Genomic DNA, 15,508 nt, shown 5'->3' on the forward strand with positions numbered 1-15,508 from the left:
ATGCCTATTTTGAAGACAGAGTTGTCCAATCTCATACTTCACCCCGTTGCCATTAATGTGGAACAGGAAGTGCTTGCAGGTTGAACAAGCATAATCTGCCCCCCTTATTGATCAATGTTGATTGCAGTCCGATGCTGCCAGACCTGCTGAGTTTTTCCAGGTATTTCTATTTCTGTTTCTGTTTTTGTTTTGGATTTCCAGCATCCGCAGTTTTTTGTTTTTATCACTTTTCAAGTATTTGCCTTCCCTATTGATTTATTGTTTTTTTTCTTCATTCTGATATTAAACCAAACTATCTTTTATCGCTATGCTATAACGAAAAGAATAAGCATCGAGCACATAGGAATCAGGCTAGGTACAGTATAAAGTTACTCCTAATCTGCCACATTAATATGCCTCAATTCTATATTCAAATGTGACCCAACTGCACCAATGTGACATTCCCATTGATGTACTAGCCATTGTGTCATCTAATTGACTGCTATTTTTATTAGTAAATTAAGTACTTTTGTACCCACTAAATAAAGACACTGCAAAGAATAATTAAACTTAAACAACAAAGGTCTGACAACAAAGAGGAATAGAAGTAAACAAGTTATCACCCATCAATGGCTGCAAAATATATACAATAAAACTGTGAGACATCCCAGACAAACACTAAAATGGAGATCAATTGCAATCTGGGGGTGGCGGACTGGGAAAATCGTGGATGTGCTTTTGAAAAGGGTACAGGTTCCAGCTGAGAAGCAACAAGAGAGAGATGTCAGAGTCATATTGAGTAATGGTGACTGTAGGTCCCTTGGGGATGAAGATGGTTCTTGATGAAAGAATAAATTTACCAAGTAAAGTAAAAACTGTTAACACTAGAATTCTTAGGGGAATATTGTTCCACTACTGCGAGACATGCAAGATCTATTACTGCTGATCACCACTACTATTTGTATGTAGGTAAGCAGTCCATCAATACCAAATTTAGTATTCATTGTAAAAACTGTAAATGGAGAAAAATCATACAGTTCAACATTTAGTACAGGGTGGTGTATAATTACAGCAGTAAAACAAAACAGTTAAGGTAATAGCTGTTTCGCATAAAATATGGTAATGCAGCATCTTTAATGATCTATTTTAGAGAATCGGAATGATGTGTAGCCATGACATTAGATTTCACGACTTGATCCTTAAATTATAAGCATTGACATTTGCCAAGCACAATGGAATTATTATCTTATCTAGGCCATGCAATTCATCGGCACTGGGTCAAAATCCTGGAACGCCCTCCCTAACAGCATTGTGGGTGTACCTACACCACCACCTTCTCAAGGACAATTAAGAATGGGCAATAAAATGCTGGCCCAGCCCATGATGCTCACATCCAAAGGATGAATTAAAAGATTACAGCAACCTTCTGTCAATTCATCTTAGTTGTTGAATGCATTTTGCACATCATGGTGACTGTTCAAGACTTTAATCAATTTTGAGATATTCCACCCTTCTAAGAAACTTACTCACTGGTTGCTTGGTGAAAATTGTTCATTGCAACATTAGGCTTTACAGGGTTTCTAATGTTACCCCTAACTTTAGGGCACACAGAAGGAAGGGGAGAACAAATGACGTCAGTGTATTTGTTTTTGGACCGAACCATCCTAATTTTCTAATCAAGGATGATAACGCAGACCTGATAAATGGAAGCATATAATATGGGCAAAAGAATTATATAATTGGGAGATGCTATTTTATGCAACTTTTGTTTCTTTATTCCCATTTTTAAAATTCTGCAGTCAACATTTAAAATTGTTAAATCTAACTAAAACCTGAACTTTAGAATATTAAACTTAAACAACCAAATATCAGATTTATAATATGACTAATAGCATTATTGCATATTTTGTTTCAAAGGCTTGCATTTATATATGGCCTTTTTCAACCATAGGATGTCCCAAAGTGCTTTGTAACCACACTTCTGAAGTGTGGTTACTGTTGGAATGTAGGAAAGTGACAGCTAATTTGCACATAGCAAGGTCCCCACAATAGTATTGAGATAATAACCAGATAATCTGCTTTAGTGATGTTGATCAAGGGATAAACATTGGCCAGAAAACCAAGGATAACTCTAATGCTTTTCTTTAACATTGTGGAATGCAATCTACTGCGCCCACCTGAGAAAGCAGATGGGGGCTTAGTCATACCCAAAAGACAGCACCTCCAGCAGTGCAGTGTGGGGGAGGTAGTGGCATAATGGCATTGTGACTGGGCTAGCATTCCAGAGACTCAGGGTAATGCTCTGGGGACTTGGGTTCAAATCCCACCATTGAAAATGGAAGAATTTGAATCCAATATAAATCTAGAATTAAAAGTCTAATGATGATGATCGTGAAACCATTGCTGAATGTTGTAAAAACACATCTGGTTCACAAATGTCCTTTAGGGAAGGAAATCTGCTGTCCTTACCTGGTCTGACCTAATGTAACTCCAGACCCACAGGAATGCAGTTGACTCTTAACTGCCTTTTGAATAAGGGCAATTAGGGATGGGAAATAAATGCCAGAGATGCTCACATCCTATGAATGAATAAGGAAAAACCTCCCAAGGGTGTCAGCCTAGACTTTTGTGCTCAAACCTCTAAAATGGTGCTTGAACCCACAATCCTGCTGGCTCAGAAGCAAAAGTATGAAATTTATTCAAACACATTTATACTTTACGATTGCCTCCTTGGTCTGGAGCTCTGCTTTGATGTTAAATTATGCCCAGCCACTGTAGTTGTTTGTTTATCAGTTCTCCTGTGGCATTGCTTAAGGCACAAGCTGAACAATATCTGTTATGTCATTAGTAAACAAGGTAAGAGAATTGGATGATTATCTGAAAAGGAAAAATTGGCAGGGCTACAGGGAAAAGGTGAGGGAGTGGCACTAAGTGCATTGTTCTTGCAGAGACCTGGCACAAACATGATGGGCCAAATAGCCTCCTTCTGTGTTGTAACCATTCTATGAATAATTCTGCTGCCAAGTTGGAGTGTCATTTATGTGCACAATGCCTTTAAGGTCATGAAGCGTCCCTGGAAACAAACACAGCCCGAGTTCGATCTGGTTTGTGGAGGGAAGTACGATATGACTCGTGATTAGAAAAGGAAAGAGCTGAAGTAACTGTCTTTTTCCACATATGTTTTGAAGAGTTATGTCTAGATATTCACAAAACTTTTATACAAGGGTAGGTGTAAATGTGATTTTTCAAGAGGCATAGGAGTAGAAATCAGTGTGTGTTGCACCAATTTCTTGGGCATAAAATGGATGCAAGGTATACCATTTTAGCAGTCAAGCTAACAGTGCCCAAGCTCCACAGTTGTTTGTCCCATTGAAATTTCTTGGTAACATTTTTATACGTCCAAGGAAGACATGTAAACAGCTGTTCAGCCCCTGAGATATGTTAATTAGGCAGTTCTGTTGAAAGGTCATGAGGACTCAAAACGTCAACTCTTTTCTTCTCCGCCGATGCTGCCAGACCTGCTGAGTTTTTCCAGGTAATTCTGTTTTTGTTTTTAATTAGGGTCTGACTGGCTGTTGAAGGACCCATTTCAATATTACATCAATGGGCAGGTGACTTATGCCATGCAGTAGTAGCTGAGCTGTCAGCTATGGGTAAGTTGCAAAAAAATGTTTCATAAGATCACTTTCCTGTGAAGCCAAGAGGGCAGAAGTGCACCCTTGACTCTGAACCTACCAACCTCCCTCAACAACTATACCTGATCCCAATCTCAGCAATTACCCAAGGGTCACCATCAAGGGTTGCAGTGATCCTACATCAACTACAGTTTTGCCAGCAAACTGCCTGCAGCAGTCTCACCAGTCTAATTTAAATGGGGTCTGAAGCCCAATTTCAGTCGGGACTACCTGTTCCGATAGAGTAATCGATCCTTACCTTGTCCCATTAGGCTGGCTGTACCTAGTATTTACTGCATATTATCCTTCAATTCTAACTCAAACCATTATAGTAAATTACACTTCATATTATCATTTTGAAACATCTAATGTGATAACTAGTGTGGTATTGATAACTGAGGGATGACATCCACTACCACACTGTGCACAATTTTACAAATAACTGTACATGTCTTAAGCATAGTTTTTTAAGTGTTTGGTAATGTGAACCAATGGATAACATGTAAACATTACATTTCATGAGCAGGATGTTGCTGCTGTCTGCCGTACACACAATTCATCAACAGATATCATTGCCATAATGAAACCAGAATCACCTTACAGAACCCAGCCTTTATCCAAGAGTAATCCTCTTAGTACCAAGTGCCAGTCAGTTGTTAATTAGTGATCAAAGTTAATGATCAAACCACAGACTCCAGTTGCGATAGATTTCAAACCTAAAAACAGAAAACGCTGGAAATATGTAGTAGGTTTGACAGCACTTGTGGTGAGAGAACAGATAACTCCACCGATGCTGCTGGATCTGTTGAATATTTACAGCATGTTCTGTTTTTATTTTAAATTTCCGGCATCCGTAGTATTTTGTTTTTACAATAGGTTTCATCCCCTGTTCCTGACTAAAGCCTTTAAAACTAGCAAAATATGGGAGCTGTGAATGTGGCACGAAGGCTACCAACTTTAATAGGTAAACTTAATGTGACATATTTCTATACAGACACAAAAATATGTACAGTCACACTAACAATAAAGATTTCTCTCATGAGATTACAAGAAAGGATACTTTGTCTTCATATATTCTGATTTGGCCGGAACTGCGTCATGTTTATCTATCCTGCACCATATCTCACTCATCTGTCAATTCCATTCTTGCTGACTGGTGCTGACTCCTTTTAGTCCAATGCCTTAAATTCAAAATACTTGTCTTTGCTTATAAGTTCCTTCATGGCCTTGTCCCTCCCTAAATGTGTATTCTCCTCCCGCCCTTTATCTTTCCTCTGACTTCATCCTTCTATACATCTTCCAGCTGCTCTCACCCCACCACTGAGGATTTACTGTCACCTATCCTGGCTCTACTCTCCATAACTTCTTCCATCAACCTCTCGATCTCTTTTGCCGCTTTCTGAAGCCTCCCAAAGACACATTTGTTTTTACAAAGCTGTTGGGTGCCTATCCTAATCTTTCATAACTTGGCTTTGCTCCCCTTTCTCTTACATCTATTTGTGTATGGCCTTGGGATTTAGTTACAGGTGCAAAATAAACAGAATTTGCTGTTGTTGCCACTGCAGTTCATAAGCAGAAACAGAAAGCTACAAAAGAATGGATGGATCCAAACAACTATTTAAGGATGATGCCATCTGAATGTTTACAATTTGGTACAAGTGGAAGAAAATGAACTGATTTCAGCACAAAGCCAAGGTGACTCATCAAACTACACAGTGCCATCACACAGATGGTTCAGTGGGTAGTATTCCCATCTCAGAGTCAAGAGATCCCCGGGTCAATTCCCATTCCAGGACCTAACCATAAAAATCAAAGCAGACACTTCAGTTCAGTACTGAGGGAGTGCTGGACTGTCAGAGATGCTGCTCTTTGGATGAGATATTAAACCAAGGTTGTGTGTGCCCTCTCAGGTAGAAATAAAATATCCTGTTGAAGAAGAGCAGCAGAGGTATCCCTCCTGTCCTAGCTAATATTTATCTTTATATCAACAACATTGAAACAGATTAACCAGTCATTTCACATTGCTGTTTGTGGGATCCTGCTGTGCACAAATTGGCTGGTGAGTTTCCTACATGACAATTGTGACTGCACTTCAAAAGCACTTCATTGGCTGTAAAGCACTTTGGGACATCCTGTGGTTCTGAATGATACTATATAAAATCAGGCTTTTCTTTAAAACAGTCATTTTTCTGATTTTATGTGTAACACTGCTCCAAGCCTCCTAGCTGAATACCCTGTGAAAGTACTTACTAAGATATTAAATGTGAAATTCTGCTGAACTTGATTGACAGCCACTTCCAAAGACTTTCACCAGCAGAACAGAAGGCTGGAACCCAAAGATAGCAAGATATGTGTTACACAAGAGGTTTCAGGATCAAGCTGTTCCTCAAAAATAACTTGGGCACAAGATGTTGCTATGCACCAACTCAATGGAACCAGACTGCACTTCAGTATATCCAGCCGAATGAAGAGGTTTAATTTTCTTATTGAAAGGACAAACCAGGGAAGTAGTGAACTTTTAAAATTACACTCGAATGCACCTGGTAATGTTATGCAGCTGCAGTTATTATTATGCATCACATCTTGGCAAGTTTTGATTCTTCATATGCTTGTCACCATTTCACCCTCTCCCCTCCAGGGGCATTGGCTCCTTTACTTGCACTGGAACTGAGCACCCTCAGGCACCTTATCCACAATGCATTATTCATATATCGGTCTTGACAAGAGTGTTATGACAGGCTATTTGATGGCATGATAGGGATATGAGCTAAGCCAAGAGTTGTGTTTATCCAATGCTCACACGTTCGTGTTTCCATCAGAGCTCGTCCGAAAGCAAATCAGTTATGGAAATCCTGGGCATTTGTATTCACCATGACTCAGGGATGTGAAAGCAAATTGTAGCACCCCTACTTCCTCCCTTTCTTAAACCCAGCGAGAAAACTTCAGAATTTCTTTGGTCCGAAAGGTTCACTCGCTCACTGAATAAGCAATTCCGAAACATAGTGGGAAGGAGTTTGGAAAAGTGTGAAGCGCATGGTTCGGGAGCTCAGGCACTAAGTTATGAAGAGAGGCTTAGAAAATTTGTTTTGAGAAGGAAAAGGACTTTAAAGTGCTGAGAGGACAGGGTGAGAGAGGCAGGTTAGTTAATTTGTTATGGCCTGGGTTTTGAAATGAGTGGCGACGTGATGGTGCTCACTTCTGATCTCAAAGGAAGCTACCCAAAAAAGATCAAGCAATCTCCGTGGCATGGATTTCACCTTTCTGATATTAATTTGAACCTGGTGTCAAGTCAAGGGGATGTCCAAGCGTCTAGCGACAGTCCTGTCTTCAAGCAGGGTAAACAGGATAAACATTCAAGAATTCTCACAGCCAGCAAACTAGGGAGTACAATGAACACATTATCCTTAAACTTTGCAGAAAGTGAAACAAAGGGCTGCATCTTCCGGCCGGTGAGCTGGGGGGAGGGAGGGAGGGGGGCGCCTGCTTGCCAACGCATAAAATGACACGGGGTGATATCGGGCGTGCAACACAACGTCACCCCGCCTCAATTATATTTTTAGTTAGGCCGGCTTAGCGTTAGCGGGCAGGCCGGGAGAGCTAGCGGCTCAGAAAAAGACATGAAACCTCATCCACGGGCGGGATGAGGCTTCATGAGGGATTTAAAAATTTCAGAATATTTTATAATAAAAGTTGTGGACATGTCCCAACTCATGTGACAGTGTCACATGAGCGGACATGTCAGTAAAATTACTTCTATTCTTTAAACTGCTTTTCACATTTGAGCCGAACTCCCTGAGGCAGCACTTAGCCTCAGGGAGATGTGTGTGCTCTTTCGCACGCATGTGCAAAAGAACATACTCCGGGCTCAGGGGATCCCCACTCCCCGCCCGCACAGGGAGCGCATAGCGCTTCCGAGCGGATGTCACACTGGGTGGGCCTTAATTGGCCAACTGATGCACTGCCCTTTTTGTTAATTTCAGCATCACCACCGCATGGCCATGACCAACAAGTCCGGAGCCTCCCCCTCCACACCTGAGGGCCAAGACTTGCAACTTGCGGCACATCATTTCAGCCAGGCAGGCACCAGCGCAGCGACAAACACTTTGGTGGGGAATATAACGTCGGCTAGTGTCCCGGGTCACAGTGAAGAGGGCACTTCACAATCACTGGAGGAGATGGCACAGACAGAGAGTGCCGATGGCGCCAGCAGCCGGAGGGGACGAGGCACATGCTGAGTCCGGCACTGATGATGTGCCTCTGAAGATGTCACCAATGCAGCAGCTGCAGGACAAGCCGCAGGATTCGCGGTAGCATCTGGCAGGGTTGCATGAGGGTGTGCTTCAGTTGGTCTCTGTGGTGGAGGAGTCCAGGCAGAGTGTCAGTGAAGGCATGAACCTCAGGGCAGAGCTTCAGGCTTCCTCCATTGAGAGATTGGCGACTCTCATGGAGAGGGGCTTCGATCAGATGGAAAATCTTCTGATTGGGTTACACTCTGACCTGCAAGCCCTCACAGCGGTAATGGCCACAGGTGGTCATTCCCAATGTGGGAGATGTTCTGGGCACCAAGTGTCGGCGCTCGGTGCCCATCCATCTGCTGTGAGCAGGGAGGTCCAATGTGACCTCACGTCGGCGCAGCAGCTGCCTGTTGTCACTGTGAGCTCCTCTCAGGGCATTCCGGATGAGGGCAGCAGCTCCTCCGCCCCTCTGCCAGTGACCGTTGCATCCGTTGAGGCTGCGACAACTGGGGAGGTGCTAGTTCTGGAACTGGACACACCCTCCCAGGTGAGGCCATCACAGGCTCCACAGGCCAGAGGACGCCCACCAAGGTCATTGAGGCCAACAGGACAGCAGAGTCAGCAGGCTGGCTCACAAACCACTCCGAGCGATGGGGCGGCACCTAGACGTAGCACCTGCAAACATAAGCATAAGGCACGTTAGGCGCTCCACGGGTATGTCACTGGTGATTTTGTGTTGGCCTTAGATTAGGGAACAAATACTTATGTTTGTAAGAGAGACGTTTGTGTTTTATTTTGGACTGAATAAAGTCCATTTTCTGACCATGACTGAGGGTGTTTCCTCTGTGCTGCATTTGCATGTTTCACAGACACCTCATGAGTGTTAGAGTGGAGATTGATGTTTCTGTACTAAGCCCTTAGTTGCAGCTGATGAGATGGAAGATGTGGCACCTAAGCGTCACGTGTGGAAGCACCAGGCATTGCTGGTCCTGCTAATCAATGTACATGGAGCTAGCTGAAGGTTCATTTGATTAAAGTGTCCCAGGTTCCCTGCCTCCTTGGTGTAGTAGCGGGTCGATGTGCTGACCCTCATCAATGCCCTGTCCTTCCTCACCCTCTGAGGCACTGCTGGATTCATCAAGTGCAGCCTCATCCACTGCGCTGAGGTCTTCATCGTCAACTGCATCCCCTTTTCCAGCGCAAGATTGTGCAGAGCGCAGCATGTTACCACTATCACAGGATGTGATCTGGGGGATATTGGAGTGCGCCCCCTGAGCGATCCAGGCAATGGAAGCGCATCTTGAGAAGACTGATGTCTCTCTCCACCACAGCCCTTGTGGTGCCCTGGCTCCTATTGTACCGCTGCTCAGCTTCTGTTCTTGGATGGTGGAGAGGCGTCATGAGCCACCTTCTGAGGGGATAGCCCTTGTCACCCAGCAGCCATCCATCCAGCCGGGCTGGAGCACTGAAGAGCCCCGGCACCTGGGAGTGTCTGAGGATGTAGGCATCGTGGGAGCTGCCTGGGTATCTTGCACAGACTTGTAGAATCAGCATCCTGTGATCACACACTATCTACAAGTTCATGGAGTGGAAGCTCTTCCTGTTGACGAAGGCACCGGGCTCACCCGCTGGCGCCTAGATGACAACATGTGTACAGTCTATAGCACCCTGGACACAGGGGAAGCTAGCAATGGCCACGAAGCCTCTGGTTCGCTATATCTGGCTTGCCTAGTCACAGCAGAAGTGGATGAAGGTCGATGCTGGTCTGAACAGAGTGTCTGTAACCTGCTTGAAACAAGTGTGGACAGCTGATTGGGAGTGTAAAGTTCACCCACTGAGCCCTGGAAGGAGCCAGATGCATAGAAGTGGAGGGCAAGTGTGACATTGAGAGCCGATGGCATGGGGTGCCCACCCACACAGCTAGGGGAGATCTCAGGGCCAATCATCTGACAGATATAGTTGACTGTCTCCCTTGAGAGATGGAGCCTCCCTCGGCACTGCACCGCAGTCATATTGAGGTAGCTGCTTGTATACTCTGGCAGCAGGATAGTGGCGTCTTCTGCGGCCCCTTCCACCTTGGACAACCTCTTGGCCCTGCGCCCCTTGTGCCTGTGCCTGTCCTCCCAAAGGTGGCTCCCCTGGAGGTTGATAGTCCACTCCTGGCCTCCTCCTTATTCTATCCCTCCCTTCCTCCTCAGAGGAGCCGGCTCCAGTCGAGATGTCGGAACCCATACCCTGGCTAAATGGAGGCCTCAAGAAAGCTGCAGGCCCGATAAAGATTACTGTCTGCAGAGTGCCGAGCTGAAGCTTCAATGTACAGAGAAAGCTATTGGAAATCGATCTGAACTGGTCACAATCACACAGGCAAGTTTAAAACACTTTCTGCATTAAATACTTCAGAAAAAACATGAACAACCCCTCTGAGCTCACAAATCCCGCCACTGGATGAGGTTGGTTAAAAAAAATCACTTACCCGCCTGCCTGTTAGGCCCGTGCGCCGAGCTGAAGTTCGCACGGGCTGGTCAAAATTGGCGTCAATTGCCAAGTTAAGGGCCTTAACAGGGCCTTTAATTAATGGTGGGTGTGCGTCCCGCTGCGTAGCACGCCCGCCCACCTAAATATCATGATGCCGAGCGCTGATGTCGGGACGCTCGCGCGACATTTTAAGTCACCCGCACGCCAGCCAGAAAATTCAACCCTATGGGTTTTGTTTCATGGTGGAAGCATTGAACATTACCACAAATATGCATTAGTGTCCGAGAGCCAAGAAGGTTCTTCACCACTACTTAGGCCTTAGCACGCTGACAAAACCCAGCTCAATACAATACTTAATTTTATCAAGTGTTTTAACAGCGATATCTCAGCATTAAAAGGAAGTTCTCATCATTTAAGTGATTTCTAAAGATTGCTGTCCGTAGGGTTTCCAAAAGCACACTCTGAGGAGGGGCAGGGAATCAAAGCAGAAACTTCCGAATTTCCACGTGAAACTGCCTATATGCAGAGCGGAAGCACTTGCCAGTTTCATAGCTGTAATGACAGTGATGCTGACAATTTCACCACCATTACAACTGCAAAATCCAGGCCACAGTTTTTTTTAATCTGTGTTCTTGCCGCTATATTTCAACAGTGAAAATCTTGGTGGTTTCTCTTATCAAAGTAGGCCTATATTATCATCCAACATTGGCATAGCTGGCAAGGTTTTAACTCATTCACTTACACGGTTAAAATCCCAGATTCGCTACTGCTTCATCGTCACAGATGTATTGGGCTTGCTCATGGGCAAAGCACACTTATTGGCTGTAGATAACATGTTTTCAATCTATTGAGAGTTTTGGAATTCATGGGCACATAATGGCACTGATGACCAAAGATTTGTCAAAGAGATAGTTTTAAGGTGCGTCCTAAAGGAGTCGAGAGAGGTTGAGGGGATTAGGGAGGGAATTCCACAGATTAGGACCTAGGAAGTTTAAGGCACAGGTGTTAATGGTGGAGTGAAGGAAAGCGCACAAGCGTACGCACATGCGCGCACACACAAACAAAGCAGAATACATTAGTGAACGTTGTCTATATGCGAATGATTGGAAGCCAGTAAGACGACCAAGGGTTCAGATAGCATCATAAATTTTGAGAATGAATCTGAAAACCTAATCAACGTAATCTGAGTTTATCCGACTTTGTCATTAATCAGGAGTGTTACATGGTTCACTGTAGAGTCAAAATCAAATCTTGAAATTGTTCTCGCCCTAACTACGCTGTACAATTAATGGGATAATTTTACTCTACTTAAGCCCCGACAGCAGCTACTACCAGATCAGTTGCAGTGCGCTTGGCTTAAATAGCCAAGTGGTTATGGTACTGGGCTTATAACCCCAAGATCGAGAGTTCAAATCTCACAATGGCAAACTATGAAACAATGTAACTTCATCTGAAACAGATGGAAACAGGTTTACTCAAAAGAGTATCAGTTGCAGTGCCCACTGAACTCCATGCTTGATTAATTGTTCAAAATTTACTTAGTCATACTCTCTTGTTGATTACTAAAAAATAATACAATCTATGCACATATATTATCTCAATGAATATATTCCAGTAAGTATTTTCAGGCTCATGTCTCATATTGTGCTTCCAAGAATGCTTAGTAAACCATTCAAACTTCACTCTTATGACTTTTAATAATAGCTGAACTCTACAATTAAATTGCAGTCTTGTAATTGGTTGCAGTTATCCATCATTCTCTATGTGTTAAAAGGAAAGGTAATTGTACTGGTCTGTGGAAGCAATACATATCCATTCTACGTGAACCGTTATTTTTAAAAAGAAACTGAACTTCACCCTCGTTTTAACTCTATATACAACCCTCTTTGACATAGCACCATATGGCAGCCCCTGTATGCTGAAGACAGCAGACAAACATGATTCCCTTATAGTATGGCTAATCCATGGCACTGGTGTGAGCAGATTGCGAGCTGTCCGAGATGTGTCTTTGCAGACTCCACTGAGACACTTGCTCTTGCAAGTGTGGAAATGCTGAAAGCGGTAATGATCGGAGGTGGAGAGTATCCACTGAATTGTTGCTACTTTGACAAAGAGCTTAGCTTCTCTCCTCACTTGTTAAACCTTACAGTTGGAGATCTTTAATGGAAACGGCACCTGATTATCAAATCTGACAACAGAAAAGGACCTTGCCACAATCATATCTCAGTGAGTAACAGGCAGTCCTTGGATTACGACACAATTGGTTCCCGAAAGGCGCATCCTAAGTCAAAACGTTGTTAAGTCAGAACCGATTATCCCATAGGAACACTGTAATAAACCTTGTGAACCAAGCATCTAATAGGTGGATATCCATTTACCGAATCAGGCAGCAGAAGACATTCTGTGACTCACAACTGTTTTATTGTTAAACTATAGTATATAGTAACGATACTACAGCAAATGCCAGCTTCCACTCTTCCCTTTCAAATCCTTTCCCTGCCCAAAAGCCCCCACTGGTGAAAAACCGAGCTCTTAAATACAGGGTTCAACGAGCATCACCTGCTCTAAATTCACCCTGAAGTTTGCCCTGGTTTACTCTTAAAGGGACCTGCATTTCTAATATTGTCACCAAGGCCCAATATCTTATTTACTAGTTACCCATTTCTCTTTTCTCACCTACTCTCACGAGTTTATGTTCTATATTTTGGTTAGGGATTTCACACTTTTTAACCCATTTTCTGGATTTTTATAGGGGGTTGACAGATCTTTTTGGGCTTTGCCTCCAAACGTTTTTATTAACAGGAATCCGGGTCCCCGACCCTGGGGAACATCATTCCCCATGAAGGGCAGCTTCCATCCCTGCACGTTTTACTGCTCTGACCTGGTGAATTCAGATGGCTGCCCGAGGTCCAGCTGACTTGGCTTTGGCAACGCTGGAGCCCGGCTAGGGCCAGTGGGTTACACGGAACAGGTCTGGTGCGCTGTCCAGGATGGTTAACATCAGACCGTAGGCACCAGAATCCCACTGTAATCAATGGGAAAGCCATCAGTGGGGCAAGGCCACATTTTTTACCAGCAAACCATGACCTCATTTCCCGCGCGTTTTAGACATTCATCCCATGCATAAAAGATGGGCAGAACAGAACGTCAAGGCACACATGTGGACATTTGAGCTTGTCTGTTGGCATGGCATCATAAAGTCCGAACAAATGTTGTAAAATCGAAGCAGGGTGTCAATTGGTAAACGTCATAACTCCAACATTGTAAAGCTGAGAACTGCCTGTATTGTTGTTGTAACCCCAATCCCCCATCATGATATCACAGAAGAAAGAAGGAGATCACTGCTCTGTTATGCTTCTGCCAGTCCTTTGAAAGGGGCTATCCGATTAATGTCCTTCCCCTAATCTTTCCCCATAGCCCTGCAAAGTTTTCCTTTTCAAGTCTTTATCCAATTCACTTTTGAAAGGCAGTGGCATAGTGGTATTGTCACTGGATGAATATTCCAAACCCAGGGTAATACTCAGGCTCAAATCCCACCTTAGCTGATGGTGAAATTTGAATTCAATAAAAAAAAAACCCCAGAATTAAAAGTCTGATGATGACCATGAAACTATTGCCATAAAATCCATCTGGTTCACTAATGTCCATTAGGAAAAGAAATCTGCCGTCCTTACCTGGTCTGGCCTATATGTGACCTCAGACCCACAGCAATGTAGTTGACTCTTAAAAATGCCCTCTGAACAAGGGCATTTAGGGATGGGGCAATAAATGCTGCCTTAACCAACGATGCCCACGTCCCATAAATGAATAATTTAAAAAAAAAAACACCCTTAAAAGCAACGTGTTCCAGCAACCCATTACATAGAGAAAGAATTCTCTTCATCTGCCCTCCCCACTGCACCTCGGTTCTTGCCAAATATCTTAAGTCTGCCCTTGAGTTATCAACCCTACAATTCTCCCTATTTACTCTATCAAAACCTTTCATAATTTTGAACACCCCTATTACATCTCCCGTTAAACTTTCTCTGCTCTAAGGAGGACAGCCTCAGCTTATTCTGGTCCCTCTACATAACTGATGAGGACACCAATATTTGTGATCACCCAGCACTGTTTATTTAGGGGAACCTGAAAAATGAAATTTTCAACAGGGCTAGCACTAAAATGTTCAAGATGCTAGCAGAATTAATTTACAATCAAATCATCCTTTTTTTATGCTGTGCACTCAATTAAAAACTTTCGAAATTTTCCAAGTAATGGAATAAATTCAAAAATCAGCCATGTTTCATCGTTAGAAACATTCCAGACATCTTAAATATAGAAAGTTTGTAAGTCGATGATGCTAGCTTCATTATCATATTGTGCAGGCTTCTAAGCGGTGAGAACTATAAACCTGAAGATCAAACTATACCTTGGGTTGTGTTTTTATCTCTTGTCTTCTGTACAAGCATCCAGGATCTCACCTCTGAAAACTAATAAGAATTTCAACTGTCTTCTGTACAGGGAACGCAGCATAATTAACTCTCTGGCACACAGCAGCCATTCAGCTCCAGTCAGGTATTGAAAGCAGAAGGAGCATTATTCTGACTAATCTTCCTATTACATTGGGCAGTATCCCTCTCAACATCCCACATGGAAAACTCTGGAAGCTGTCAAGACGTGATGGCTTAGTGCTGGCTTTCCATTCGACTGTCAAGTGCTTTGAGCTAACAGCAGCTGCCACTTTGGTTCGCTTACTAATATTTATAGACAAGAAGTTGAAGCCAATCTTGTAATAATTTGTGCTATACTTTATTTTCAAGCAAATCTTCAGGGTCGCAGGAGTTGGTCTAAATGGACAAGAATTATTCATGCTGAGGCAAGAGGTAGCTGTCCAACTCTTGGCAGTGGAGCTGCTATATGGGAAGCAAGAGTGAACTGCTCAACTCTTGGCACTAGAAGTCTTTTCTGGGCTAGATATAATGCTCGGGAGGGGAACCAAAATAAAGCATCAGTGAGGAGAAACAAAGTACACAGTTTGGGCCGCTACAGACGCAAATTGCCAAATGGGATTATAATATAGTTTGTGCCAGGTCAACAGTAGGGACCTGGCACAAACTATGATTCTGTGAAAAACTTTTGTTAGAATGTACCCAGCATGCACTCTGC

This window comes from Carcharodon carcharias, chromosome 9, assembly GCF_017639515.1.
Source record: "Carcharodon carcharias isolate sCarCar2 chromosome 9, sCarCar2.pri, whole genome shotgun sequence".
Classification (NCBI taxonomy): Eukaryota; Metazoa; Chordata; class Chondrichthyes; order Lamniformes; family Lamnidae; genus Carcharodon; species Carcharodon carcharias.